The sequence below is a fragment of the Thamnophis sirtalis genome, unplaced genomic scaffold (assembly GCF_051295495.1).
Source record: "Thamnophis sirtalis isolate CommonGarterSnake01/CBP01778 unplaced genomic scaffold, rThaSir2_p1.2 scaffold_5, whole genome shotgun sequence".
Taxonomy (NCBI): domain Eukaryota; kingdom Metazoa; phylum Chordata; class Lepidosauria; order Squamata; family Natricidae; genus Thamnophis; species Thamnophis sirtalis.
Genome location: NW_028261385.1, coordinates 12,156,443 through 12,162,096, shown reverse-complemented (window position 1 = coordinate 12,162,096; position 5,654 = coordinate 12,156,443).

The window sequence follows — 5,654 nt, the reverse complement described above, 5'->3', positions numbered from 1 at the left end:
GGAGTTCTCAAGCCTTCTGCATGGCTCTGCACGGCCATTTTGGTGAAGGGGGTAGGGTTCAAGAGGCAAAAAATACTGTATTCAGTGTATAAGATGCACCCATATTTTCAGCCTCTTTTGAGAGAAAAAGGTGCGTCTTATACTCCGAAAAATATGGTACTTGTGGTTTTAGCAAAGCTATGTGCATAGCCACCAACGGGTTTGCTTAATGACCGCAGTGTTCATTTAACAACGGCAGTCTTAGTTTAATAACCGCTGCAAAAACGGTTGTGAAATTGAGTCGGTCACGAGACTGACCTGATTTCCGAGCATCATGACATAGACCCGTCGCAATCAGGGATGGGCTGGTGGGGGTTTGCAGGGGTTCACAAGAGAACCTAAGCTAAGATTCCGTACAGTTTGGAGAACTCCCAAATCCCACTCCTGGCTGGCCTCGCCCATCCCTCCCCTCCCAGGAGTCCCCATGTGGCCCGTTTTGGATGCAGGTAAGTGCAGGGCCCGTGTGGAGGTTCAGGGAGGGTGAAAAGCAGGCCTACCGGAAGTTCGGGAAAGCCAGAAATGGGCCCGTTTCTGGACAACCCTCCAGAGCCCAGAGAGGGCACCCCCCCCCCAATGGTGCAGGACGCCGACATGGCCACGCCCACCATGGCCACGCCCACCCAACTACCAGGCAGAGAACCTCCTGCTAAAAATTTTGAAGCCCACCCCTGGTTGTAATAGGCAAGCTCCATTACTGTTGTATGTTGAGGACTTCCTGTATAAGTTCTTTGTTGGACATAGATACTCTTGAGATGTGGAAAACAACAAAGATTCTTACAAAGGAGTGCAGAGGCAGGATTTTTACTCTCACTCCCCTACCATGTGTTTACCTACAATTATCATGACCCAAGCGGGTGTTTCAATGTTTGCAGCACAAGAGTCCTTGGAAATTTTCCATGTGTTCAACAGGTGCGGCCTTATCTTCAGCCTCCTCACCACACCTCCCATAGCAGCCCATGAATAATGCAAAACTATGGAAACTGATAAAACGGTGGATTCAAATAATCGGCAAGGAATGTAAAGCATTCCAACCTCAAAGAAGGCGGATTTCTTTAGACTCCTGTAGCCTTAAAGTTTGATTATTTTTTCTTAAGGGACAAGTAAATATGAGAAGATCTTAAGTGGAATCTGATATTCTATAGAACTCTGAGAAATGCTTTGTCTAAGGCAGAGGAGGGTTAGGAAAATAAAGGTTTTCTGTCATCTTACAGAATGGAAGGGAATTTTAGTGGTCATTTCTCTGTAGCCCTGCCAAGATCGTCCCAACCCATCACATTAATTTGCCCAGAACCATGGATCTCCACCCAGTTTTGGTCATTACAATATAAAAAATGGTTCCACCACAAAACCGCGGTCGACAAAAGCGCGCTCGACAAAAGCGCATACGTGACGTCATCACAGCGCGACGAAAACATCGCGCTGTGAGCGGTAAATGTAAAATTAAAGCGAAAACCTTACCCTAACCCCCCCCAAACCTAACCCTAAACCTAAACCTAACCCTTAACCTAACCCTAAACCTAACGCTAAACCTAACCCTTAACCTAACGCTAAACCTAACGCTAACCTTAACCTAACGCTAAACATAACCCTAACGCTTAACGTAACCCTAACCCTAAACCTAACCCTTACCTTTATGTGAATCGGCTTGCTTTAATTTTATTTTTATTTCAATTTTTAATTTTTTCCGTCGCGTTGTGATGACGTCACGTACGCGCTTTCGTCGAGCGCGCTTTTGTCGACCGCGGTTTTGACGGGTCACGATAAAAAATATGCTGAGACTCTAGAAAGGGTGCAGAGAAGAGCAATAAAAATCATTGGGGGGGAGGGCTAAAACTTGGGAGGAAAGATTGTAGGAATTGGTTACTTCTAGCCAAGTGAAAAGAAGGAACTGAAATGTCCTGATAAGATTCCTCAAATATTTGAGGGGCTGCCCCAAAGAAGAGGGGGTTCAACCCATTCTCCAAAGCACCTGTAGGCAGGTGAAGTAGCAATGGCTGGAAACTAATCAAGGACAGAGCCAACCTAGAACTAAGGAGAAATGTCCTAATCAATTTCAATTAGAATTGATCAGTGGAATGACTTGCTTCCAGAAATCGTGGATTTTCCAACGCTGGAGGCCTCCAAGAAGAGACTTTTCTCAAAATCTGAGAGAAAATTTTTATACAATGTTCTATAGATGGCATTTAGATCCTAAAAAGCTGGCTTCTATGTATCTGAACTTACAGCCTAAATGTTGGAGATGTGGCTCTCTTGATGCTACATATTTTCATATATGGTGGACCTGCCAAAAGGTTAAGGCATTTTGGATAAAAATATGGTGGATTATGCAAAATATTTTTAAAAGAAGGATAAAGTTTACTCCTCAGTTATTCTTACTAGGTATAGGTACTGACTTTACAGTGGTAGGGACTAACTTGATTCTGCATTTAATAACGGCAGCAAGACTGTTGGTGGCGCAATACTGGAAGAAGGAAGACTTGCCTACAACTCAAGAATGGACATTGAAAGTTACAAACTTAGCCGAGATGGCTAAAATATCGGCATATCTTAAAGATCACTCAAATGAGAGATATAAACGAGACTGGAAAAAATGGATTGACTATATACAAAATAAATATGGGATCAAGAAATTCCAGTTAGCCTATGCTTAAGATCAGAAATGATTTAAATTGTTTAAAGTTGGTTCAGCAAGAAGAAGCTAAGGTCAATGTAGAATGTTATTAATTTTTTGTATTTCTTTTTTTCCCCCTCAATAGATTTAGACTGTATTTGTTAGAAATCCATACCGTGTACGGGTTCTGGGAAGTCGGGGGGGGGGAAGGTGGAGGGGGGTTGGGGGAGAGTGTGGAGGGAGGGAGGGGTATATATTAGGCTAGACAAGAATTTGGTGGTAAACTAGAATTATTTTGATATACAAGAAATTGTACTTCGATGTCTTACTGATGAGGAATGATGAAATGTTTGCCTTAAAAGAAATAAAACTTTTGAAATTAAAAAAAAAGAAGAGACTGGACATCCATTTGTCTGAAATGGTATAGGGTCTCCTGCTTGAGCAGGGTGTTGGACTAGAAGACCTCCAAGGTCCTTCTAATTCTGTTGTTTTGTTGCTCCCTCCCTAAGTAGTGTGTGTAAGATATTCCTAGATAATCAGGATCCCAAGGTCAACCTAACCTCAAGTGATTAACAAACCCAAATCTTAGCAGGGTAGAGTTTGCATCAAAAACCATCTGCTCACTTTCCATGGAAAAACTCCTACCACCCGCCTTGATTTCTCCCGTAAAGTTTTATCGCGATGACCTTTTTGGATCCAGATCTCTGGAACAACTTTACTCAGCTAGTTTGGATGTAGTAATTTGGAGGCTTTCTCTCTCTCTCTCTTCTTTTGCTACTACTGCGTTGGAAGAAATATCCTTCTGAGTTCAGTTCCAAGTGGGGAGAAAGACACTGGAAACATGGTGGCTGATTGGAAAGATGGTTTAATGATGGCTTAGGGTCCTGGGCAAAAATGGGGAGAGATGCTGAGAGTGCCCTGATGTTATGCCCTCTCTGGGCTTTTGAATTTGAGCTTGTATTCTGATTGGCTATCAGACTCCCATGGGGCCATGCAGGGACAACTCGGTAGGGTGTCCTGAATCCCAAGCTTGGTTGACCCTTGCTGGGTGATGGTGCAATGAACGGGCTTTGGGATTTCTGTTCTGACCCCCCTCGTTCCACAGGAAAGCACACTCCGAGCCAGAGATAAATGACGGCATTTAATTAACAGACAAACAGGTCCTTGGCAGCAACCCAGCACAGACAAGCTTGGGCAGCAATAAACACAGATAAGGCTTGGCAGCAATCCAGCCTGCTAAGCTCATACAAAGTTCTTCGACATTTGATTCTGTGTTGACTTCTGCAAAGAAGGCGTGTGCACAAGTAGCCTTTTTATAGTCTGGAGAGGAGCCTAATGACCACCAGCTGAGTGCAATTACCTCCTGTAATTGCGTAATTGTTCCTGACGCCTAGTAGCTCTTCGATAGCGTGCATCCAGGAACAACTCACTACTGGCCTCCTGCTCACTCTCCCTTGTCTCTGCCCCACTGGTCCATGGCTCAGGTGCCTCCTGGTGGCCAACCAGCCTCTCTGCGCCCTGCTCGGAGTCGGAACTCTGTCCAGGGTCCTCCACCTCCTCCAGAGCCGACTCAGAGGGCCCCGCACTGTCAGAGTCTGGTGGCAGCTCCAACTGCTCCTGCTGGGCCACAACAGATTTCTATTATGGCTCTGCCTGAAGGAGGTAGATCTTTGTTATGTAGAACAGACTGGCTCAGGCCTTAATGGCCCATGAGTGTGGGCTGAGTTTCTGCCTCCCTTTTAGGGGAAATATTCTGCCCTTTTAATATTTCCTAAAATATTTCATTTTTCCAGGAGAGGGGTGGGTGCTAACTTCCTACAACTGTAAGGGAAGTCTTAATCTTTTTTTTCCCCCACCTTGCAATCTTTGGAAAGTGGTGTTGTTAACAGCAGCATTGCTTTTGTGGGGAAAGGAACTGAGCCAGTTTATTTTACATGCTTGAAAGAGATAGAGAAAGCTAATCAAACAATGGAAATTAAACATTTTAAAAAAAAATCAGCTGAACTTGAGAAACCAGATCTGGGACATTATGTCTACTCGCCACGTACTTAAGCAGAGAGGTTTTTTTCCACAAAGCTTCAAGTGCTGTTCTACTAGTCCACTTAAAGTTTCTACCTACTAAGTACCCTTACTCAAGGTTTCCACAAGGTTTATAAGTACTCCTCACTTAGTGACTGCCCTGTTTTGTGGCCATTCAAAATTACAGTGATGTTAAAAAGTAACTTTACAAATGGTTCTTGCGCATGCAACCCCTAGAGCATCTTCATGGACACAGGATTATCATTTGCACATTTCACCATCAACAATCAAACCCTCATCACTTAATGATGGCGTTGCCGGTCCCAATTGCGGTCGTTAAGTGAGGACTACCTATATATATATTTTAAAGTTAACCAGGTAGCTATGATAATATACAGGTAGTTCCTGACTTACGACCACAATTGAGCCCAAAATGTCTGTTGCTAACCAAGATAGTTGTTAAGTGAATATTGCCCCATTTTATGACCTTTCTTCCACAGTTGTTAAGTGAATCACTGTGTTTATTAAATTACTAACATGTTCGTTAAGTGAATCTGGCTTCTCCATTGCTTTTACTTGTCAGAAGGTCACAAAAGAGGATCGCATGACCCCGGGACATTGCAACTGTCATAAACAGCTGTCGAGCATCCGAATTTTGATCATGTGACCATGGGAAAGCTACAACAGTCATAAGTGTGAAAAACAGCCCTGTCAGTTTTTTTTTAAGTGCTGTTGCAACTTTGAATGATCACAAAAGAAATGTAGAGAACTACCAGTACTAAAAATGCCAACTTTCCCAGACTACGTATGACTGTCTTATATTGCCAGTCAATGAGAAACGGGCCTTTCCACAACAGGGTCGAAAAAGTCAAGATTGCAGCTGTGGCCAAGCACAGCTTGTATGGAGACTAACGGGAGCAGTGGTGAGCTTCAAAACTTTTTAGAACCTGTTCTGTAGGTGTGGCCTGCTTTGTGGGTGTGGCTT